At 34.4% G+C, this 22,569-nt stretch overlaps 27 non-coding genes across 27 annotated transcripts; all 27 read left to right on the forward strand.

Annotated features, from left to right (window-relative positions):
- The first annotated feature begins 182 nt into the window (after nucleotides 1-182).
- On the forward strand, nucleotides 183-264 carry TRNAS-GCU (transfer RNA serine (anticodon GCU)). Its single transcript has one exon. It is a non-coding gene; the product is annotated as a tRNA-Ser (tRNA).
- Nucleotides 265-667: 403 nt separating this feature from the next.
- Nucleotides 668-749, forward strand: TRNAS-GCU (transfer RNA serine (anticodon GCU)). The gene has a single exon. It is a non-coding gene; the product is annotated as a tRNA-Ser (tRNA).
- A 404-nt stretch (nucleotides 750-1,153) lies between these two features.
- Nucleotides 1,154-1,235, forward strand: TRNAS-GCU (transfer RNA serine (anticodon GCU)). Its single transcript has one exon. It is a non-coding gene; the product is annotated as a tRNA-Ser (tRNA).
- Nucleotides 1,236-1,638: 403 nt separating this feature from the next.
- On the forward strand, nucleotides 1,639-1,720 carry TRNAS-GCU (transfer RNA serine (anticodon GCU)). The gene has a single exon. It is a non-coding gene; the product is annotated as a tRNA-Ser (tRNA).
- An 890-nt stretch (nucleotides 1,721-2,610) lies between these two features.
- TRNAS-GCU (transfer RNA serine (anticodon GCU)) lies at nucleotides 2,611-2,692 on the forward strand. Its single transcript has one exon. It is a non-coding gene; the product is annotated as a tRNA-Ser (tRNA).
- A 403-nt stretch (nucleotides 2,693-3,095) lies between these two features.
- Nucleotides 3,096-3,177, forward strand: TRNAS-GCU (transfer RNA serine (anticodon GCU)). The gene has a single exon. It is a non-coding gene; the product is annotated as a tRNA-Ser (tRNA).
- A 405-nt stretch (nucleotides 3,178-3,582) lies between these two features.
- Nucleotides 3,583-3,664, forward strand: TRNAS-GCU (transfer RNA serine (anticodon GCU)). The gene has a single exon. It is a non-coding gene; the product is annotated as a tRNA-Ser (tRNA).
- A 409-nt stretch (nucleotides 3,665-4,073) lies between these two features.
- Nucleotides 4,074-4,155, forward strand: TRNAS-GCU (transfer RNA serine (anticodon GCU)). The gene has a single exon. It is a non-coding gene; the product is annotated as a tRNA-Ser (tRNA).
- An 888-nt stretch (nucleotides 4,156-5,043) lies between these two features.
- On the forward strand, nucleotides 5,044-5,125 carry TRNAS-GCU (transfer RNA serine (anticodon GCU)). The gene has a single exon. It is a non-coding gene; the product is annotated as a tRNA-Ser (tRNA).
- A 405-nt stretch (nucleotides 5,126-5,530) lies between these two features.
- Nucleotides 5,531-5,612, forward strand: TRNAS-GCU (transfer RNA serine (anticodon GCU)). Its single transcript has one exon. It is a non-coding gene; the product is annotated as a tRNA-Ser (tRNA).
- Nucleotides 5,613-6,014: 402 nt separating this feature from the next.
- TRNAS-GCU (transfer RNA serine (anticodon GCU)) lies at nucleotides 6,015-6,096 on the forward strand. Its single transcript has one exon. It is a non-coding gene; the product is annotated as a tRNA-Ser (tRNA).
- Nucleotides 6,097-6,968: 872 nt separating this feature from the next.
- TRNAS-GCU (transfer RNA serine (anticodon GCU)) lies at nucleotides 6,969-7,050 on the forward strand. Its single transcript has one exon. It is a non-coding gene; the product is annotated as a tRNA-Ser (tRNA).
- An 896-nt stretch (nucleotides 7,051-7,946) lies between these two features.
- TRNAS-GCU (transfer RNA serine (anticodon GCU)) lies at nucleotides 7,947-8,028 on the forward strand. The gene has a single exon. It is a non-coding gene; the product is annotated as a tRNA-Ser (tRNA).
- A 403-nt stretch (nucleotides 8,029-8,431) lies between these two features.
- On the forward strand, nucleotides 8,432-8,513 carry TRNAS-GCU (transfer RNA serine (anticodon GCU)). The gene has a single exon. It is a non-coding gene; the product is annotated as a tRNA-Ser (tRNA).
- Nucleotides 8,514-8,916: 403 nt separating this feature from the next.
- TRNAS-GCU (transfer RNA serine (anticodon GCU)) lies at nucleotides 8,917-8,998 on the forward strand. The gene has a single exon. It is a non-coding gene; the product is annotated as a tRNA-Ser (tRNA).
- A 402-nt stretch (nucleotides 8,999-9,400) lies between these two features.
- On the forward strand, nucleotides 9,401-9,482 carry TRNAS-GCU (transfer RNA serine (anticodon GCU)). Its single transcript has one exon. It is a non-coding gene; the product is annotated as a tRNA-Ser (tRNA).
- An 872-nt stretch (nucleotides 9,483-10,354) lies between these two features.
- On the forward strand, nucleotides 10,355-10,436 carry TRNAS-GCU (transfer RNA serine (anticodon GCU)). The gene has a single exon. It is a non-coding gene; the product is annotated as a tRNA-Ser (tRNA).
- A 1,846-nt stretch (nucleotides 10,437-12,282) lies between these two features.
- On the forward strand, nucleotides 12,283-12,364 carry TRNAS-GCU (transfer RNA serine (anticodon GCU)). Its single transcript has one exon. It is a non-coding gene; the product is annotated as a tRNA-Ser (tRNA).
- A 1,378-nt stretch (nucleotides 12,365-13,742) lies between these two features.
- Nucleotides 13,743-13,824, forward strand: TRNAS-GCU (transfer RNA serine (anticodon GCU)). The gene has a single exon. It is a non-coding gene; the product is annotated as a tRNA-Ser (tRNA).
- A 403-nt stretch (nucleotides 13,825-14,227) lies between these two features.
- Nucleotides 14,228-14,309, forward strand: TRNAS-GCU (transfer RNA serine (anticodon GCU)). Its single transcript has one exon. It is a non-coding gene; the product is annotated as a tRNA-Ser (tRNA).
- A 403-nt stretch (nucleotides 14,310-14,712) lies between these two features.
- TRNAS-GCU (transfer RNA serine (anticodon GCU)) lies at nucleotides 14,713-14,794 on the forward strand. Its single transcript has one exon. It is a non-coding gene; the product is annotated as a tRNA-Ser (tRNA).
- Nucleotides 14,795-15,197: 403 nt separating this feature from the next.
- On the forward strand, nucleotides 15,198-15,279 carry TRNAS-GCU (transfer RNA serine (anticodon GCU)). Its single transcript has one exon. It is a non-coding gene; the product is annotated as a tRNA-Ser (tRNA).
- Nucleotides 15,280-17,126: 1,847 nt separating this feature from the next.
- Nucleotides 17,127-17,208, forward strand: TRNAS-GCU (transfer RNA serine (anticodon GCU)). The gene has a single exon. It is a non-coding gene; the product is annotated as a tRNA-Ser (tRNA).
- Nucleotides 17,209-19,055: 1,847 nt separating this feature from the next.
- TRNAS-GCU (transfer RNA serine (anticodon GCU)) lies at nucleotides 19,056-19,137 on the forward strand. The gene has a single exon. It is a non-coding gene; the product is annotated as a tRNA-Ser (tRNA).
- Nucleotides 19,138-20,997: 1,860 nt separating this feature from the next.
- Nucleotides 20,998-21,079, forward strand: TRNAS-GCU (transfer RNA serine (anticodon GCU)). The gene has a single exon. It is a non-coding gene; the product is annotated as a tRNA-Ser (tRNA).
- A 403-nt stretch (nucleotides 21,080-21,482) lies between these two features.
- TRNAS-GCU (transfer RNA serine (anticodon GCU)) lies at nucleotides 21,483-21,564 on the forward strand. The gene has a single exon. It is a non-coding gene; the product is annotated as a tRNA-Ser (tRNA).
- Nucleotides 21,565-21,968: 404 nt separating this feature from the next.
- On the forward strand, nucleotides 21,969-22,050 carry TRNAS-GCU (transfer RNA serine (anticodon GCU)). Its single transcript has one exon. It is a non-coding gene; the product is annotated as a tRNA-Ser (tRNA).
- Nucleotides 22,051-22,569: the final 519 nt, after the last annotated feature.

The following is a 22,569-nucleotide window of genomic DNA, read 5'->3' on the forward strand; positions in this document are numbered from 1 at the left end:
GTTCTTGCATGCCATTTAATGACATTTTTATAAACAAGAAAAGATTTGATTTTAAATAAGGGAAAATAAATTTAGAATACATATTACTGACACTTCTCAAAATTTGTAAAACACTTTTTAGGGATCAGGTTTGGTTATAAAACAGCTGGAAACTAACCAAAGAAAAAAAATGAAAATAAGTTGACGAGGTGGCCGAGTGGTTAAGGCGATAGACTGCTAATCCATTGTGCTCTGCATGCATGGGTTCAAATCCCATCCTCGTCGGGTGTTTTTGTAAATGACCATTATTGTCTTCCAAAGCCCAAGATTGCAGGCAGGGCTAATACTGCCAAAACAGGTTGAAATTTGTTAAGCCGATTAGAGGAGCAGAACTCTAAAAACTTGTGTAAATGATAAACCTTCTAGAAAATGTTTGCATGGAACTATTACTACAAATGTTTTTTTTTGTAGATGTGTTCTAGTAGACCTATATATACACTCATCTAGTTCTTGCATGCCATTTAATGACATTTTTATAAACAAGAAAAGATTTGATTTTAAATAAGGGAAAAAAAATTTAGAATACATATTACTGACACTTCTCAAAATTTGTAAAACACTTTTTAGGGATCAGGTTTGGTTATAAAACAGCTGGAAACTAACCAAAGAAAAAAAATGAAAATAAGTTGACGAGGTGGCCGAGTGGTTAAGGTGATGGACTGCTAATCCATTGTGCTCTGCATGCATGGGTTCAAATCCCATCCTCGTCGGGTGTTTTTGTAAATGACCCTTATTGTCTTCCAAAGCCCAAGATTGCAGGCAGGGCTAATACTGCCAAAACAGGTTGAAATTTGTTAAGCCGATTAGAGGAGCAGAACTCTAAAAACTTGGGTAAATGATAAACCTTCTAGAAAATGTTTGCATGGAACTATTACTACAAATGTTTTTTTTTGTAGATGTGTTCTAGTAGACCTATATATACACTCATCTAGTTCTTGCATGCCATTTAATGACATTTTTATAAACAAGAAAAGATTTGATTTTAAATAAGGGAAAAAAAATTTAGAATACATATTACTGACACTTCTCAAAATTTGTAAAACACTTTTTAGGGATCAGGTTTGGTTATAAAACAGCTGGAAACTAACCAAAGAAAAAAAAATGAAACTAAGTTGACGAGGTGGCCGAGTGGTTAAGGCGATAGACTGCTAATCCATTGTGCTCTGCATGCATGGGTTCAAATCCCATCCTCGTCGGGTGTTTTTGTAAATGACCATTATTGTCTTCCAAAGCCCAAGATTGCAGGCAGGGCTAATACTGCCAAAACAGGTTGAAATTTGTTAAGCCGATTAGAGGAGCAGAACTCTAAAAACTTGTGTAAATGATAAACCTTCTAGAAAATGTTTGCATGGAACTATTACTACAAATGTTTTTTTTTGTAGATGTGTTCTAGTAGACCTATATATACACTCATCTAGTTCTTGCATGCCATTTAATGACATTTTTATAAACAAGAAAAGATTTGATTTTAAATAAGGGAAAATAAATTTAGAATACATATTACTGACACTTCTCAAAATTTGTAAAACACTTTTTAGGGATCAGGTTTGGTTATAAAACAGCTGGAAACTAACCAAAGAAAAAAAATGAAAATAAGTTGACGAGGTGGCCGAGTGGTTAAGGCGATAGACTGCTAATCCATTGTGCTCTGCATGCATGGGTTCAAATCCCATCCTCGTCGGGTGTTTTTGTAAATGACCATTATTGTCTTCCAAAGCCCAAGATTGCAGGCAGGGCTAATACTGCCAAAACAGGTTGAAATTTGTTAAGCCGATTAGAGGAGCAGAACTCTAAAAACTTGTGTAAATGATAAACCTTCTAGAAAATGTTTGCATGGAACTATTACTACAAATGTTTTTTTTTGTAGATGTGTTCTAGTAGACCTATATATACACTCATCTAGTTCTTGCATGCCATTTAATGACATTTTTATAAACAAGAAAAGATTTGATTTTAAATAAGGGAAAAAAAATTTAGAATACATATTACTGACACTTCTCAAAATTTGTAAAACACTTTTTAGGGATCAGGTTTGGTTATAAAACAGCTGGAAACTAACCAAAGAAAAAAAAAAATGAAAATAAGTTGACGAGGTGGCCAAGTGGTTAAGGCGATGGACAGCTAATCCATTGTGCTCTGCATGCATGGGTTCAAATCCCATCCTCGTCGGGTGTTTTTGTAAATGACCCTTATTGTCTTCCAAAGCCCAAGATTGCAGGCAGGGCTAATACTGCCAAAACAGGTTGAAATTTGTTAAGCCGATTAGAGGAGCAGAACTCTAAAAACTTGTGTAAATGATAAACCTTCTAGAAAATGTTTGCATGGAACTATTACTACAAATGTTTTTTTTGTAGATGTGTTCTAGTAGACCTATATATACACTCATCTAGTTCTTGCATGCCATTTAATGACATTTTTATAAACAAGAAAAGATTTGATTTTAAATAAGGGAAAAAAAATTTAGAATACATATTACTGACACTTCTCAAAATTTGTAAAACACTTTTTAGGGATCAGGTTTGGTTATAAAACAGCTGGAAACTAACCAAAGAAAAAAAAGGAAAATAAGTTGACGAGGTGGCCGAGTGGTTAAGGCGATGGACTGCTAATCCATTGTGCTCTGCATGCATGGGTTCAAATCCCATCCTCGTCGGGTGTTTTTGTAAATGACCCTTATTGTCTTCCAAAGCCCAAGATTGCAGGCAGGGCTAATACTGCCAAAACAGGTTGAAATTTGTTAAGCCGATTAGAGGAGCAGAACTCTAAAAACTTGTGTAAATGATAAACCTTCTAGAAAATGTTTGCATGGAACTATTACTACAAATGTTTTTTTTTGTAGATGTGTTCTAGTAGACCTATATATACACTCATCTAGTTCTTGCATGCCATTTAATGACATTTTTATAAACAAGAAAAGATTTGATTTTAAATAAGGGAAAAAAAATTTAGAATACATATTACTGACACTACTCAAAATTTGTAAAACACTTTTTAGGGATCAGGTTTGGTTATAAAACAGCTGGAAACTAACCAAAGAAAAAAAATGAAAATAAGTTGACGAGGTGGCCGAGTGGTTAAGGCGATGGACTGCTAATCCATTGTGCTCTGCATGCATGGGTTCAAATCCCATCCTCGTCGGGTGTTTTTGTAAATGACCCTTATTGTCTTCCAAAGCCCAAGATTGCAGGCAGGGCTAATACTGCCAAAACAGGTTGAAATTTGTTAAGCCGATTAGAGGAGCAGAACTCTAAAAACTTGTGTAAATGATAAACCTTCTAGAAAATGTTTGCATGGAACTATTACTACAAATGTTTTTTTTTGTAGATGTGTTCTAGTAGACCTATATATACACTCATCTAGTTCTTGCATGCCATTTAATGACATTTTTATAAACAAGAATAGATTTGATTTTAAATAAGGGAAAATACATTTAGAATACATATTACTGACACTTCTCAAAATTTGTAAAACACTTTTTAGGGATCAGGTTTGGTTATAAAACAGCTGGAAACTAACCAAAGAAAAAAAAAATGAAAATAAGTTGACGAGGTGGCCGAGTGGTTAAGGCGATAGACTGCTAATCCATTGTGCTCTGCATGCATGGGTTCAAATCCCATCCTTGTCGGGTGTTTTTGTAAATGACCCTTATTGTCTTCCAAAGCCCAAGATTGCAGGCAGGGCTAATACTGCCAAAACAGGTTGAAATTTGTTAAGCCGATTAGAGGAGCAGAACTCTAAAAACTTGTGTAAATGATAAACCTTCTAGAAAATGTTTGCATGGAACTATTACTACAAATGTTTTTTTTTGTAGATGTGTTCTAGTAGACCTATATATACACTCATCTAGTTCTTGCATGCCATTTAATGACATTTTTATAAACAAGAAAAGATTTGATTTTAAATAAGGGAAAATAAATTTAGAATACATATTACTGACACTTCTCAAAATTTGTAAAACACTTTTTAGGGATCAGGTTTGGTTATAAAACAGCTGGAAACTAACCAAAGAAAAAAAATGAAATTGAAAATAAGTTGACGAGGTGGCCGAGTGGTTAAGGCGATGGACTGCTAATCCATTGTGCTCTGCATGCATGGGTTCAAATCCCATCCTCGTCGGGTGTTTTTGTAAATGACCATTATTGTCTTCCAAAGCCCAAGATTGCAGGCAGGGCTAATACTGCCAAAACAGGTTGAAATTTGTTAAGCCGATTAGAGGAGCAGAACTCTAAAAACTTGTGTAAATGATAAACCTTCTAGAAAATGTTTGCATGGAACTATTACTACAAATGTTTTTTTTTGTAGATGTGTTCTAGTAGACCTATATATACACTCATCTAGTTCTTGCATGCCATTTAATGACATTTTTATAAACAAGAAAAGATTTGATTTTAAATAAGGGAAAAAAAATTTAGAATACATATTACTGACACTTCTCAAAATTTGTAAAACACTTTTTAGAGATCAGGTTTGGTTATAAAACAGCTGGAAACTAACCAAAGAAAAAAAATGAAAATAAGTTGACGAGGTGGCCGAGTGGTTAAGGCGATAGACTGCTAATCCATTGTGCTCTGCATGCATGGGTTCCAATCCCATCCTCGTCAGGTGTTTTTGTAAATGACCATTATTGTCTTCCAAAGCCCAAGATTGCAGGCAGGGCTAATACTGCCAAAACAGGTTGAAATTTGTTAAGCCGATTAGAGGAGCAGAACTCTAAAAACTTGTGTAAATGATAAACCTTCTAGAAAATGTTTGCATGGAACTATTACTACAAATGTTTTTTTTTGTAGATGTGTTCTAGTAGACCTATATATACACTCATCTAGTTCTTGCATGCCATTTAATGACATTTTTATAAACAAGAAAAGATTTGACTTTAAATAAGGGAAAATAAATTTAGAATACATATTACTGACACTTCTCAAAATTTGTAAAACACTTTTTAGGGATCAGGTTTGGTTATAAAACAGCTGGAAACTAACCAAAGAAAAAAAATGAAAATAAGTTGACGAGGTGGCCGAGTGGTTAAGGCGATAGACTGCTAATCCATTGTGCTCTGCATGCATGGGTTCAAATCCCATCCTCGTCGGGTGTTTTTGTAAATGACCCTTATTGTCTTCCAAAGCCCAAGATTGCAGGCAGGGCTAATACTGCCAAAACAGGTTGAAATTTGTTAAGCCGATTAGAGGAGCAGAACTCTAAAAACTTGTGTAAATGATAAACCTTCTAGAAAATGTTTGCATGGAACTATTACTACAAATGTTTTTTTTTGTAGATGTGTTCTAGTAGACCTATATATACACTCATCTAGTTCTTGCATGCCATTTAATGACATTTTTATAAACAAGAATAGATTTGATTTTAAATAAGGGAAAATACATTTAGAATACATATTACTGACACTTCTCAAAATTTGTAAAACACTTTTTAGGGATCAGGTTTGGTTATAAAACAGCTGGAAACTAACCAAAGAAAAAAAAAATGAAAATAAGTTGACGAGGTGGCCGAGTGGTTAAGGCGATAGACTGCTAATCCATTGTGCTCTGCATGCATGGGTTCAAATCCCATCCTTGTCGGGTGTTTTTGTAAATGACCCTTATTGTCTTCCAAAGCCCAAGATTGCAGGCAGGGCTAATACTGCCAAAACAGGTTGAAATTTGTTAAGCCGATTAGAGGAGCAGAACTCTAAAAACTTGTGTAAATGATAAACCTTCTAGAAAATGTTTGCATGGAACTATTACTACAAATGTTTTTTTTTGTAGATGTGTTCTAGTAGACCTATATATACACTCATCTAGTTCTTGCATGCCATTTAATGACATTTTTATAAACAAGAAAAGATTTGATTTTAAATAAGGGAAAATAAATTTAGAATACATATTACTGACACTTCTCAAAATTTGTAAAACACTTTTTAGGGATCAGGTTTGGTTATAAAACAGCTGGAAACTAACCAAAGAAAAAAATGAAAATAAGTTGACGAGGTGGCCGAGTGGTTAAGGCGATGGACTGCTAATCCATTGTGCTCTGCATGCATGGGTTCAAATCCCATCCTCGTCAGGTGTTTTTGGAAATAACCCTTATTGTCTTCCAAAGCCCAAGATTGCAGGCAGGGCTAATACTGCCAAAACAGGTTGAAATTTGTTAAGCCGATTAGAGGAGCAGAACTCTAAAAACTTGTGTAAATGATAAACCTTCTAGAAAATGTTTGCATGGAACTATTACTACAAATGTTTTTTTTGTAGATGTGTTCTAGTAGACCTATATATACACTCATCTAGTTCTTGCATGCCATTTAATGACATTTTTATAAACAAGAATAGATTTGATTTTAAATAAGGGAAAATAAATTTAGAATACATATTACTGACACTTCTCAAAATTTGTAAAACACTTTTTAGGGATCAGGTTTGGTTATAAAACAGCTGGAAACTAACCAAAGAAAAAAATGAAAATAAGTTGACGAGGTGGCCGAGTGGTTAAGGCGATGGACTGCTAATCCATTGTGCTCTGCATCCCATCCTCGTCGGGTGTTTTTGTAAATGACCATTATTGTCTTCCAAAGCCCAAGATTGCAGGCAGGGCTAATACTGCCAAAACAGGTTGAAATTTGTTAAGCCGATTAGAGGAGCAGAACTCTAAAAACTTGTGTAAATGATAAACCTTCTAGAAAATGTTTGCATGGAACTATTACTACAAATGTTTTTTTTTGTAGATGTGTTCTAGTAGACCTATATATACACTCATCTAGTTCTTGCATGCCATTTAATGACATTTTTATAAACAAGAAAAGATTTGATTTTAAATAAGGGAAAAAAAATTTAGAATACATATTACTGACACTTCTCAAAATTTGTAAAACACTTTTTAGGGATCAGGTTTGGTTATAAAACAGCTGGAAACTAACCAAAGAAAAAAAATGAAAATAAGTTGACGAGGTGGCCGAGTGGTTAAGGCGATGGACTGCTAATCCATTGTGCTCTGCATGCATGGGTTCAAATCCCATCCTCGTCGGGTGTTTTTGTAAATGACCCTTATTGTCTTCCAAAGCCCAAGATTGCAGGCAGGGCTAATACTGCCAAAACAGGTTGAAATTTGTTAAGCCGATTAGAGGAGCAGAACTCTAAAAACTTGTGTAAATGATAAACCTTCTAGAAAATGTTTGCATGGAACTATTACTACAAATGTTTTTTTTTGTAGATGTGTTCTAGTAGACCTATATATACACTCATCTAGTTCTTGCATGCCATTTAATGACATTTTTATAAACAAGAATAGATTTGATTTTAAATAAGGGAAAATACATTTAGAATACATATTACTGACACTTCTCAAAATTTGTAAAACACTTTTTAGGGATCAGGTTTGGTTATAAAACAGCTGGAAACTAACCAAAGAAAAAAAAAATGAAAATAAGTTGACGAGGTGGCCGAGTGGTTAAGGCGATGGACAGCTAATCCATTGTGCTCTGCATGCATGGCTTCAAATCCCATCCTTGTCGGGTGTTTTTGTAAATGACCCTTATTGTCTTCCAAAGCCCAAGATTGCAGGCAGGGCTAATACTGCCAAAACAGGTTGAAATTTGTTAAGCCGATTAGAGGAGCAGAACTCTAAAAACTTGTGTAAATGATAAACCTTCTAGAAAATGTTTGCATGGAACTATTACTACAAATGTTTTTTTTTGTAGATGTGTTCTAGTAGACCTATATATACACTCATCTAGTTCTTGCATGCCATTTAATGACATTTTTATAAACAAGAAAAGATTTGATTTTAAATAAGGGAAAATAAATTTAGAATACATATTACTGACACTTCTCAAAATTTGTAAAACACTTTTTAGGGATCAGGTTTGGTTATAAAACAGCTGGAAACTAACCAAAGAAAAAAAATGAAATTGAAAATAAGTTGACGAGGTGGCCGAGTGGTTAAGGCGATGGACTGCTAATCCATTGTGCTCTGCATGCATGGGTTCAAATCCCATCCTCGTCGGGTGTTTTTGTAAATGACCATTATTGTCTTCCAAAGCCCAAGATTGCAGGCAGGGCTAATACTGCCAAAACAGGTTGAAATTTGTTAAGCCGATTAGAGGAGCAGAACTCTAAAAACTTGTGTAAATGATAAACCTTCTAGAAAATGTTTGCATGGAACTATTACTACAAATGTTTTTTTTTGTAGATGTGTTCTAGTAGACCTATATATACACTCATCTAGTTCTTGCATGCCATTTAATGACATTTTTATAAACAAGAAAAGATTTGATTTTAAATAAGGGAAAAAAAATTTAGAATACATATTACTGACACTTCTCAAAATTTGTAAAACACTTTTTAGAGATCAGGTTTGGTTATAAAACAGCTGGAAACTAACCAAAGAAAAAAAATGAAAATAAGTTGACGAGGTGGCCGAGTGGTTAAGGCGATAGACTGCTAATCCATTGTGCTCTGCATGCATGGGTTCAAATCCCATCCTCGTCAGGTGTTTTTGTAAATGACCATTATTGTCTTCCAAAGCCCAAGATTGCAGGCAGGGCTAATACTGCCAAAACAGGTTGAAATTTGTTAAGCCGATTAGAGGAGCAGAACTCTAAAAACTTGTGTAAATGATAAACCTTCTAGAAAATGTTTGCATGGAACTATTACTACAAATGTTTTTTTTTGTAGATGTGTTCTAGTAGACCTATATATACACTCATCTAGTTCTTGCATGCCATTTAATGACATTTTTATAAACAAGAAAAGATTTGACTTTAAATAAGGGAAAAAAAATTTAGAATACATATTACTGACACTTCTCAAAATTTGTAAAACACTTTTTAGGGATCAGGTTTGGTTATAAAACAGCTGGAAACTAACCAAAGAAAAAAAATGAAAATAAGTTGACGAGGTGGCCGAGTGGTTAAGGCGATAGACTGCTAATCCATTGTGCTCTGCATGCATGGGTTCAAATCCCATCCTCGTTGGGTGTTTTTGTAAATGACCCTTATTGTCTTCCAAAGCCCAAGATTGCAGGCAGGGCTAATACTGCCAAAACAGGTTGAAATTTGTTAAGCCGATTAGAGGAGCAGAACTCTAAAAACTTGTGTAAATGATAAACCTTCTAGAAAATGTTTGCATGGAACTATTACTACAAATGTTTTTTTTTGTAGATGTGTTCTAGTAGACCTATATATACACTCATCTAGTTCTTGCATGCCATTTAATGACATTTTTATAAACAAGAAAAGATTTGATTTTAAATAAGGGAAAATAAATTTAGAATACATATTACTGACACTTCTCAAAATTTGTAAAACACTTTTTAGGGATCAGGTTTGGTTATAAAACAGCTGGAAACTAACCAAAGAAAAAAATGAAAATAAGTTGACGAGGTGGCCGAGTGGTTAAGGCGATGGACTGCTAATCCATTGTGCTCTGCATGCATGGGTTCAAATCCCATCCTCGTCAGGTGTTTTTGGAAATAACCCTTATTGTCTTCCAAAGCCCAAGATTGCAGGCAGGGCTAATACTGCCAAAACAGGTTGAAATTTGTTAAGCCGATTAGAGGAGCAGAACTCTAAAAACTTGTGTAAATGATAAACCTTCTAGAAAATGTTTGCATGGAACTATTACTACAAATGTTTTTTTTGTAGATGTGTTCTAGTAGACCTATATATACACTCATCTAGTTCTTGCATGCCATTTAATGACATTTTTATAAACAAGAATAGATTTGATTTTAAATAAGGGAAAATAAATTTAGAATACATATTACTGACACTTCTCAAAATTTGTAAAACACTTTTTAGGGATCAGGTTTGGTTATAAAACAGCTGGAAACTAACCAAAGAAAAAAATGAAAATAAGTTGACGAGGTGGCCGAGTGGTTAAGGCGATGGACTGCTAATCCATTGTGCTCTGCAACCCATCCTCGTCGGGTGTTTTTGTAAATGACCATTATTGTCTTCCAAAGCCCAAGATTGCAGGCAGGGCTAATACTGCCAAAACAGGTTGAAATTTGTTAAGCCGATTAGAGGAGCAGAACTCTAAAAACTTGTGTAAATGATAAACCTTCTAGAAAATGTTTGCATGGAACTATTACTACAAATGTTTTTTTTTGTAGATGTGTTCTAGTAGACCTATATATACACTCATCTAGTTCTTGCATGCCATTTAATGACATTTTTATAAACAAGAAAAGATTTGATTTTAAATAAGGGAAAAAAAATTTAGAATACATATTACTGACACTTCTCAAAATTTGTAAAACACTTTTTAGGGATCAGGTTTGGTTATAAAACAGCTGGAAACTAACCAAAGAAAAAAAATGAAAATAAGTTGACGAGGTGGCCGAGTGGTTAAGGCGATGGACTGCTAATCCATTGTGCTCTGCATGCATGGGTTCAAATCCCATCCTCGTCGGGTGTTTTTGTAAATGACCCTTATTGTCTTCCAAAGCCCAAGATTGCAGGCAGGGCTAATACTGCCAAAACAGGTTGAAATTTGTTAAGCCGATTAGAGGAGCAGAACTCTAAAAACTTGTGTAAATGATAAACCTTCTAGAAAATGTTTGCATGGAACTATTACTACAAATGTTTTTTTTTGTAGATGTGTTCTAGTAGACCTATATATACACTCATCTAGTTCTTGCATGCCATTTAATGACATTTTTATAAACAAGAATAGATTTGATTTTAAATAAGGGAAAATACATTTAGAATACATATTACTGACACTTCTCAAAATTTGTAAAACACTTTTTAGGGATCAGGTTTGGTTATAAAACAGCTGGAAACTAACCAAAGAAAAAAAAAATGAAAATAAGTTGACGAGGTGGCCGAGTGGTTAAGGCGATGGACAGCTAATCCATTGTGCTCTGCATGCATGGCTTCAAATCCCATCCTTGTCGGGTGTTTTTGTAAATGACCCTTATTGTCTTCCAAAGCCCAAGATTGCAGGCAGGGCTAATACTGCCAAAACAGGTTGAAATTTGTTAAGCCGATTAGAGGAGCAGAACTCTAAAAACTTGTGTAAATGATAAACCTTCTAGAAAATGTTTGCATGGAACTATTACTACAAATGTTTTTTTTTGTAGATGTGTTCTAGTAGACCTATATATACACTCATCTAGTTCTTGCATGCCATTTAATGACATTTTTATAAACAAGAATAGATTTGATTTTAAATAAGGGAAAATACATTTAGAATACATATTACTGACACTTCTCAAAATTTGTAAAACACTTTTTAGGGATCAGGTTTGGTTATAAAACAGCTGGAAACTAACCAAAGAAAAAAAAAATGAAAATAAGTTGACGAGGTGGCCGAGTGGTTAAGGCGATGGACAGCTAATCCATTGTGCTCTGCATGCATGGCTTCAAATCCCATCCTTGTCGGGTGTTTTTGTAAATGACCCTTATTGTCTTCCAAAGCCCAAGATTGCAGGCAGGGCTAATACTGCCAAAACAGGTTGAAATTTGTTAAGCCGATTAGAGGAGCAGAACTCTAAAAACTTGTGTAAATGATAAACCTTCTAGAAAATGTTTGCATGGAACTATTACTACAAATGTTTTTTTTGTAGATGTGTTCTAGTAGACCTATATATACACTCATCTAGTTCTTGCATGCCATTTAATGACATTTTTATAAACAAGAATAGATTTGATTTTAAATAAGGGAAAATAAATTTAGAATACATATTACTGACACTTCTCAAAATTTGTAAAACACTTTTTAGGGATCAGGTTTGGTTATAAAACAGCTGGAAACTAACCAAAGAAAAAAATGAAAATAAGTTGACGAGGTGGCCGAGTGGTTAAGGCGATGGACTGCTAATCCATTGTGCTCTGCATCCCATCCTCGTCGGGTGTTTTTGTAAATGACCATTATTGTCTTCCAAAGCCCAAGATTGCAGGCAGGGCTAATACTGCCAAAACAGGTTGAAATTTGTTAAGCCGATTAGAGGAGCAGAACTCTAAAAACTTGTGTAAATGATAAACCTTCTAGAAAATGTTTGCATGGAACTATTACTACAAATGTTTTTTTTTGTAGATGTGTTCTAGTAGACCTATATATACACTCATCTAGTTCTTGCATGCCATTTAATGACATTTTTATAAACAAGAAAAGATTTGATTTTAAATAAGGGAAAAAAAATTTAGAATACATATTACTGACACTTCTCAAAATTTGTAAAACACTTTTTAGGGATCAGGTTTGGTTATAAAACAGCTGGAAACTAACCAAAGAAAAAAAATGAAAATAAGTTGACGAGGTGGCCGAGTGGTTAAGGCGATGGACTGCTAATCCATTGTGCTCTGCATGCATGGGTTCAAATCCCATCCTCGTCGGGTGTTTTTGTAAATGACCCTTATTGTCTTCCAAAGCCCAAGATTGCAGGCAGGGCTAATACTGCCAAAACAGGTTGAAATTTGTTAAGCCGATTAGAGGAGCAGAACTCTAAAAACTTGTGTAAATGATAAACCTTCTAGAAAATGTTTGCATGGAACTATTACTACAAATGTTTTTTTTTGTAGATGTGTTCTAGTAGACCTATATATACACTCATCTAGTTCTTGCATGCCATTTAATGACATTTTTATAAACAAGAATAGATTTGATTTTAAATAAGGGAAAATACATTTAGAATACATATTACTGACACTTCTCAAAATTTGTAAAACACTTTTTAGGGATCAGGTTTGGTTATAAAACAGCTGGAAACTAACCAAAGAAAAAAAAAATGAAAATAAGTTGACGAGGTGGCCGAGTGGTTAAGGCGATGGACAGCTAATCCATTGTGCTCTGCATGCATGGCTTCAAATCCCATCCTTGTCGGGTGTTTTTGTAAATGACCCTTATTGTCTTCCAAAGCCCAAGATTGCAGGCAGGGCTAATACTGCCAAAACAGGTTGAAATTTGTTAAGCCGATTAGAGGAGCAGAACTCTAAAAACTTGTGTAAATGATAAACCTTCTAGAAAATGTTTGCATGGAACTATTACTACAAATGTTTTTTTTTGTAGATGTGTTCTAGTAGACCTATATATACACTCATCTAGTTCTTGCATGCCATTTAATGACATTTTTATAAACAAGAATAGATTTGATTTTAAATAAGGGAAAATACATTTAGAATACATATTACTGACACTTCTCAAAATTTGTAAAACACTTTTTAGGGATCAGGTTTGGTTATAAAACAGCTGGAAACTAACCAAAGAAAAAAAAAATGAAAATAAGTTGACGAGGTGGCCGAGTGGTTAAGGCGATGGACAGCTAATCCATTGTGCTCTGCATGCATGGCTTCAAATCCCATCCTTGTCGGGTGTTTTTGTAAATGACCCTTATTGTCTTCCAAAGCCCAAGATTGCAGGCAGGGCTAATACTGCCAAAACAGGTTGAAATTTGTTAAGCCGATTAGAGGAGCAGAACTCTAAAAACTTGTGTAAATGATAAACCTTCTAGAAAATGTTTGAATGGAACTATTACTACAAATGTTTTTTTTTTGTAGATGTGTTCTAGTAGACCTATATATACACTCATCTAGTTCTTGCATGCCATTTAATGACATTTTTATAAACAAGAAAAGATTTGATTTTAAATAAGGGAAAAAAAATTTAGAATACATATTACTGACACTTCTCAAAATTTGTAAAACACTTTTTAGGGATCAGGTTTGGTTATAAAACAGCTGGAAACTAACCAAAGAAAAAAAATGAAAATAAGTTGACGAGGTGGCCGAGTGGTTAAGGCGATAGACTGCTAATCCATTGTGCTCTGCATGCATGGGTTCAAATCCCATCCTCGTTGGGTGTTTTTGTAAATGACCCTTATTGTCTTCCAAAGCCCAAGATTGCAGGCAGGGCTAATACTGCCAAAACAGGTTGAAATTTGTTAAGCCGATTAGAGGAGCAGAACTCTAAAAACTTGTGTAAATGATAAACCTTCTAGAAAATGTTTGCATGGAACTATTACTACAAATGTTTTTTTTTGTAGATGTGTTCTAGTAGACCTATATATACACTCATCTAGTTCTTGCATGCCATTTAATGACATTTTTATAAACAAGAAAAGATTTGATTTTAAATAAGGGAAAAAAAAATTAGAATACATATTACTGACACTTCTCAAAATTTGTAAAACACTTTTTAGGGATCAGGTTTGGTTATAAAACAGCTGGAAACTAACCAAAGAAAAAAAATGAAAATAAGTTGACGAGGTGGCCGAGTGGTTAAGGCGCTGGACTGCTAATCCATTGTGCTCTGCATGCATGGGTTCAAATCCCATCCTCGTCAGGTGTTTTTGGAAATGACCCTTATTGTCTTCCAAAGCCCAAGATTGCAGGCAGGGCTAATAATGCCAAAACAGGTTGAAATTTGTTAAGCCGATTAGAGGAGCAGAACTCTAAAAACTTGTGTAAATGATAAACCTTCTAGAAAATGTTTGCATGGAACTATTACTACAAATGTTTTTTTTTGTAGATGTGTTCTAGTAGACCTATATATACACTCATCTAGTTCTTGCATGCCATTTAATGACATTTTTATAAACAAGAAAAGATTTGATTTTAAATAAGGGAAAAAAAATTTAGAATACATATTACTGACACTTCTCAAAATTTGTAAAACACTTTTTAGGGATCAGGTTTGGTTATAAAACAGCTGGAAACTAACCAAAGAAAAAAAATGAAAATAAGTTGACGAGGTGGCCGAGTGGTTAAGGCGATGGACTGCTAATCCATTGTGCTCTGCATGCATGGGTTCAAATCCCATCCTCGTCGGGTGTTTTTGTAAATGACCCTTATTGTCTTCCAAAGCCCAAGATTGCAGGCAGGGCTAATACTGCCAAAACAGGTTGAAATTTGTTAAGCCGATTAGAGGAGCAGAACTCTAAAAACTTGTGTAAATGATAAACCTTCTAGAAAATGTTTGCATGGAACTATTACTACAAATGTTTTTTTTTGTAGATGTGTTCTAGTAGACCTATATATACACTCATCTAGTTCTTGCATGCCATTTAATGACATTTTTATAAACAAGAAAAGATTTGATTTTAAATAAGGGAAAAAAAATTTAGAATACATATTACTGACACTACTCAAAATTTGTAAAACACTTTTTAGGGATCAGGTTTGGTTATAAAACAGCTGGAAACTAACCAAAGAAAAAAAATGAAAATAAGTTGACGAGGTGGCCGAGTGGTTAAGGCGATGGACTGCTAATCCATTGTGCTCTGCATGCATGGGTTCAAATCCCATCCTCGTCGGGTGTTTTTGTAAATGACCCTTATTGTCTTCCAAAGCCCAAGATTGCAGGCAGGGCTAATACTGCCAAAACAGGTTGAAATTTGTTAAGCCGATTAGAGGAGCAGAACTCTAAAAACTTGTGTAAATGATAAACCTTCTAGAAAATGTTTGCATGGAACTATTACTACAAATGTTTTTTTTTGTAGATGTGTTCTAGTAGACCTATATATACACTCATCTAGTTCTTGCATGCCATTTAATGACATTTTTATAAACAAGAAAAGATTTGATTTTAAATAAGGGAAAATAAATTTAGAATACATATTACTGACACTTCTCAAAATTTGTAAAACACTTTTTAGGGATCAGGTTTGGTTATAAAACAGCTGGAAACTAACCAAAGAAAAAAATGAAAATAAGTTGACGAGGTGGCCGAGTGGTTAAGGCGATGGACTGCTAATCCATTGTGCTCTGCATCCCATCCTCGTCGGGTGTTTTTGTAAATGACCCTTATTGTCTTCCAAAGCCCAAGATTGCAGGCAGGGCTAATACTGCCAAAACAGGTTGAAATTTGTTAAGCCGATTAGAGGAGCAGAACTCTAAAAACTTGTGTAAATGATAAACCTTCTAGAAAATGTTTGCATGGAACTATTACTACAAATGTTTTTTTTTGTACATGTGTTCTAGTAGACCTATATATACACTCATCTAGTTCTTGCATGCCATTTAATGACATTTTTATAAACAAGAATAGATTTGATTTTAAATAAGGGAAAATACATTTAGAATACATATTACTGACACTTCTCAAAATTTGTAAAACACTTTTTAGGGATCAGGTTTGGTTATAAAACAGCTGGAAACTAACCAAAGAAAAAAAAAATGAAAATAAGTTGACGAGGTGGCCGAGTGGTTAAGGCGATGGACAGCTAATCCATTGTGCTCTGCATGCATGGCTTCAAATCCCATCCTTGTCGGGTGTTTTTGTAAATGACCCTTATTGTCTTCCAAAGCCCAAGATTGCAGGCAGGGCTAATACTGCCAAAACAGGTTGAAATTTGTTAAGCCGATTAGAGGAGCAGAACTCTAAAAACTTGTGTAAATGATAAACCTTCTAGAAAATGTTTGCATGGAACTATTACTACAAATGTTTTTTTTTGTAGATGTGTTCTAGTAGACCTATATATACACTCATCTAGTTCTTGCATGCCATTTAATGACATTTTTATAAACAAGAATAGATTTGATTTTAAATAAGGGAAAATACATTTAGAATACATATTACTGACACTTCTCAAAATTTGTAAAACACTTTTTAGGGATCAGGTTTGGTTATAAAACAGCTGGAAACTAACCAAAGAAAAAAAAAATGAAAAAAAGTTGACGAGGTGGCCGAGTGGTTAAGGCGATGGACAGCTAATCCATTGTGCTCTGCATGCATGGCTTCAAATCCCATCCTTGTCGGGTGTTTTTGTAAATGACCCTTATTGTCTTCCAAAGCCCAAGATTGCAGGCAGGGCTAATACTGCCAAAACAGGTTGAAATTTGTTAAGCCGATTAGAGGAGCAGAACTCTAAAAACTTGTGTAAATGATAAACCTTCTAGAAAATGTTTGCATGGAACTATTACTACAAATGTTTTTTTTTGTAGATGTGTTCTAGTAGACCTATATATACACTCATCTAGTTCTTGCATGCCATTTAATGACATTTTTATAAACAAGAAAAGATTTGATTTTAAATAAGGGAAAAAAAATTTAGAATACATATTACTGACACTTCTCAAAATTTGTAAAACACTTTTTAGGGATCAGGTTTGGTTATAAAACAGCTGGAAACTAACCAAAGAAAAAAAATGAAAATAAGTTGACGAGGTGGCCGAGTGGTTAAGGCGATAGACTGCTAATCCATTGTGCTCTGCATGCATGGGTTCAAATCCCATCCTCGTCGGGTGTTTTTGTAAATGACCCTTATTGTCTTCCAAAGCCCAAGATTGCAGGCAGGGCTAATACTGCCAAAACAGGTTGAAATTTGTTAAGCCGATTAGAGGAGCAGAACTCTAAAAACTTGTGTAAATGATAAACCTTCTAGAAAATGTTTGCATGGAACTATTACTACAAATGTTTTTTTTTGTAGATGTGTTCTAGTAGACCTATATATACACTCATCTAGTTCTTGCATGCCATTTAATGACATTTTTATAAACAAGAAAAGATTTGATTTTAAATAAGGGAAAATAAATTTAGAATACATATTACTGACACTTCTCAAAATTTGTAAAACACTTTTTAGGGATCAGGTTTGGTTATAAAACAGCTGGAAACTAACCAAAGAAAAAAATGAAAATAAGTTGACGAGGTGGCCGAGTGGTTAAGGCGATGGACTGCTAATCCATTGTGCTCTGCATCCCATCCTCGTCGGGTGTTTTTGTAAATGACCCTTATTGTCTTCCAAAGCCCAAGATTGCAGGCAGGGCTAATACTGCCAAAACAGGTTGAAATTTGTTAAGCCGATTAGAGGAGCAGAACTCTAAAAACTTGTGTAAATGATAAACCTTCTAGAAAATGTTTGCATGGAACTATTACTACAAATGTTTTTTTTTGTACATGTGTTCTAGTAGACCTATATATACACTCATCTAGTTCTTGCATGCCATTTAATGACATTTTTATAAACAAGAATAGATTTGATTTTAAATAAGGGAAAATACATTTAGAATACATATTACTGACACTTCTCAAAATTTGTAAAACACTTTTTAGGGATCAGGTTTGGTTATAAAACAGCTGGAAACTAACCAAAGAAAAAAAAAATGAAAATAAGTTGACGAGGTGGCCGAGTGGTTAAGGCGATGGACAGCTAATCCATTGTGCTCTGCATGCATGGCTTCAAATCCCATCCTTGTCGGGTGTTTTTGTAAATGACCCTTATTGTCTTCCAAAGCCCAAGATTGCAGGCAGGGCTAATACTGCCAAAACAGGTTGAAATTTGTTAAGCCGATTAGAGGAGCAGAACTCTAAAAACTTGTGTAAATGATAAACCTTCTAGAAAATGTTTGCATGGAACTATTACTACAAATGTTTTTTTTTGTAGATGTGTTCTAGTAGACCTATATATACACTCATCTAGTTCTTGCATGCCATTTAATGACATTTTTATAAACAAGAATAGATTTGATTTTAAATAAGGGAAAATACATTTAGAATACATATTACTGACACTTCTCAAAATTTGTAAAACACTTTTTAGGGATCAGGTTTGGTTATAAAACAGCTGGAAACTAACCAAAGAAAAAAAAAATGAAAAAAAGTTGACGAGGTGGCCGAGTGGTTAAGGCGATGGACAGCTAATCCATTGTGCTCTGCATGCATGGCTTCAAATCCCATCCTTGTCGGGTGTTTTTGTAAATGACCCTTATTGTCTTCCAAAGCCCAAGATTGCAGGCAGGGCTAATACTGCCAAAACAGGTTGAAATTTGTTAAGCCGATTAGAGGAGCAGAACTCTAAAAACTTGTGTAAATGATAAACCTTCTAGAAAATGTTTGCATGGAACTATTACTACAAATGTTTTTTTTTGTAGATGTGTTCTAGTAGACCTATATATACACTCATCTAGTTCTTGCATGCCATTTAATGACATTTTTATAAACAAGAAAAGATTTGATTTTAAATAAGGGAAAAAAAATTTAGAATACATATTACTGACACTTCTCAAAATTTGTAAAACACTTTTTAGGGATCAGGTTTGGTTATAAAACAGCTGGAAACTAACCAAAGAAAAAAAATGAAAATAAGTTGACGAGGTGGCCGAGTGGTTAAGGCGATAGACTGCTAATCCATTGTGCTCTGCATGCATGGGTTCAAATCCCATCCTCGTCGGGTGTTTTTGTAAATGACCATTATTGTCTTCCAAAGCCCAAGATTGCAGGCAGGGCTAATACTGCCAAAACAGGTTGAAATTTGTTAAGCCGATTAGAGGAGCAGAACTCTAAAAACTTGTGTAAATGATAAACCTTCTAGAAAATGTTTGCATGGAACTATTACTACAAATGTTTTTTTTTGTAGATGTGTTCTAGTAGACCTATATATACACTCATCTAGTTCTTGCATGCCATTTAATGACATTTTTATAAACAAGAAAAGATTTGATTTTAAATAAGGGAAAAAAAATTTAGAATACATATTACTGACACTTCTCAAAATTTGTAAAACACTTTTTAGGGATCAGGTTTGGTTATAAAACAGCTGGAAACTAACCAAAGAAAAAAAATGAAAATAAGTTGACGAGGTGGCCGAGTGGTTAAGGCGATAGACTGCTAATCCATTGTGCCCTGCATGCATGGGTTCAAATCCCATCCTCGTTGGGTGTTTTTGTAAATGACCCTTATTGTCTTCCAAAGCCCAAGATTGCAGGCAGGGCTAATACTGCCAAAACAGGTTGAAATTTGTTAAGCCGATTAGAGGAGCAGAACTCTAAAAACTTGTGTAAATGATAAACCTTCTAGAAAATGTTTGCATGGAACTATTACTACAAATGTTTTTTTTTGTAGATGTGTTCTAGTAGACCTATATATACACTCATCTAGTTCTTGCATGCCATTTAATGACATTTTTATAAACAAGAATAGATTTGATTTTAAATAAGGGAAAATACATTTAGAATACATATTACTGACACTTCTCAAAATTTGTAAAACACTTTTTAGGGATCAGGTTTGGTTATAAAACAGCTGGAAACTAACCAAAGAAAAAAAAAATGAAAATAAGTTGACGAGGTGGCCGAGTGGTTAAGGCGATGGACAGCTAATCCATTGTGCTCTGCATGCATGGCTTCAAATCCCATCCTTGTCGGGTGTTTTTGTAAATGACCCTTATTGTCTTCCAAAGCCCAAGATTGCAGGCAGGGCTAATACTGCCAAAACAGGTTGAAATTTGTTAAGCCGATTAGAGGAGCAGAACTCTAAAAACTTGTGTAAATGATAAACCTTCTAGAAAATGTTTGCATGGAACTATTACTACAAATGTTTTTTTTTGTAGATGTGTTCTAGTAGACCTATATATACACTCATCTAGTTCTTGCATGCCATTTAATGACATTTTTATAAACAAGAAAAGATTTGATTTTAAATAAGGGAAAAAAAATTTAGAATACATATTACTGACACTTCTCAAAATTTGTAAAACACTTTTTAGGGATCAGGTTTGGTTATAAAACAGCTGGAAACTAACCAAAGAAAAAAAATGAAAATAAGTTGACGAGGTGGCCGAGTGGTTAAGGCGATAGACTGCTAATCCATTGTGCTCTGCATGCATGGCTTCAAATCCCATCCTTGTCGGGTGTTTTTGTAAATGACCCTTATTGTCTTCCAAAGCCCAAGATTGCAGGCAGGGCTAATACTGCCAAAACAGGTTGAAATTTGTTAAGCCGATTAGAGGAGCAGAACTCTAAAAACTTGTGTAAATGATAAACCTTCTAGAAAATGTTTGCATGGAACTATTACTACAAATGTTTTTTTTTGTAGATGTGTTCTAGTAGACCTATATATACACTCATCTAGTTCTTGCATGCCATTTAATTACATTTTTATAAACAAGAAAAGATTTGATTTTAAATAAGGGAAAAAAAATTTAGAATACATATTACTGACACTTCTCAAAATTTGTAAAACACTTTTTAGGGATCAGGTTTGGTTATAAAACAGCTGGAAACTAACCAAAGAAAAAAAATGAAAATAAGTTGACGAGGTGGCCGAGTGGTTAAGGCGATAGACTGCTAATCCATTGTGCTCTGCATGCATGGGTTCAAATCCCATCCTCGTCGGGTGTTTTTGTAAATGACCATTATTGTCTTCCAAAGCCCAAGATTGCAGGCAGGGCTAATACTGCCAAAACAGGTTGAAATTTGTTAAGCCGATTAGAGGAGCAGAACTCTAAAAACTTGTGTAAATGATAAACCTTCTAGAAAATGTTTGCATGGAACTATTACTACAAATGTTTTTTTTTGTAGATGTGTTCTAGTAGACCTATATATACACTCATCTAGTTCTTGCATGCCATTTAATGACATTTTTATAAACAAGAAAAGATTTGATTTTAAATAAGGGAAAAAAAATTTAGAATACATATTACTGACACTTCTCAAAATTTGTAAAACACTTTTTAGGGATCAGGTTTGGTTATAAAACAGCTGGAAACTAACCAAAGAAAAAAAATGAAAATAAGTTGACGAGGTGGCCGAGTGGTTAAGGCGATAGACTGCTAATCCATTGTGCTCTGCATGCATGGGTTCAAATCCCATCCTCGTTGGGTGTTTTTGTAAATGACCCTTATTGTCTTCCAAAGCCCAAGATTGCAGGCAGGGCTAATACTGCCAAAACAGGTTGAAATTTGTTAAGCCGATTAGAGGAGCAGAACTCTAAAAACTTGTGTAAATGATAAACCTTCTAGAAAATGTTTGCATGGAACTATTACTACAAATGTTTTTTTTTGTAGATGTGTTCTAGTAGACCTATATATACACTCATCTAGTTCTTGCATGCCATTTAATGACATTTTTATAAACAAGAAAAGATTTGATTTTAAATAAGGGAAAAAAAAATTAGAATACATATTACTGACACTTCTCAAAATTTGTAAAACACTTTTTAGGGATCAGGTTTGGTTATAAAACAGCTGGAAACTAACCAAAGAAAAAAAAATGAAAATAAGTTGACGAGGTGGCCGAGTGGTTAAGGCGATGGACTGCTGATCCATTGTGCTCTGCATGCATGGGTTCAAATCCCATCCTCGTCGGGTGTTTTTGTAAATGACCCTTATTGTCTTCCAAAGCCCAAGATTGCAGGCAGGGCTAATACTGCCAAAACAGGTTGAAATTTGTTAAGCCGATTAGAGGAGCAGAACTCTAAAAACTTGTGTAAATGATAAACCTTCTAGAAAATGTTTGCATGGAACTATTACTACAAATGTTTTTTTTTGTAGATGTGTTCTAGTAGACCTATATATACACTCATCTAGTTCTTGCATGCCATTTAATGACATTTTTATAAACAAGAATAGATTTGATTTTAAATAAGGGAAAATACATTTAGAATACATATTACTGACACTTCTCAAAATTTGTAAAACACTTTTTAGGGATCAGGTTTGGTTATAAAACAGCTGGAAACTAACCAAAGAAAAAAAAAAATGAAAATAAGTTGACGAGGTGGCCGAGTGGTTAAGGCGATGGACAGCTAATCCATTGTGCTCTGCATGCATGGCTTCAAATCCCATCCTTGTCGGGTGTTTTTGTAAATGACCCTTATTGTCTTC

The sequence above is a fragment of the Rhinoderma darwinii genome, chromosome 3 (assembly GCF_050947455.1).
Source record: "Rhinoderma darwinii isolate aRhiDar2 chromosome 3, aRhiDar2.hap1, whole genome shotgun sequence".
Lineage (NCBI taxonomy): Eukaryota > Metazoa > Chordata > Amphibia > Anura > Rhinodermatidae > Rhinoderma > Rhinoderma darwinii.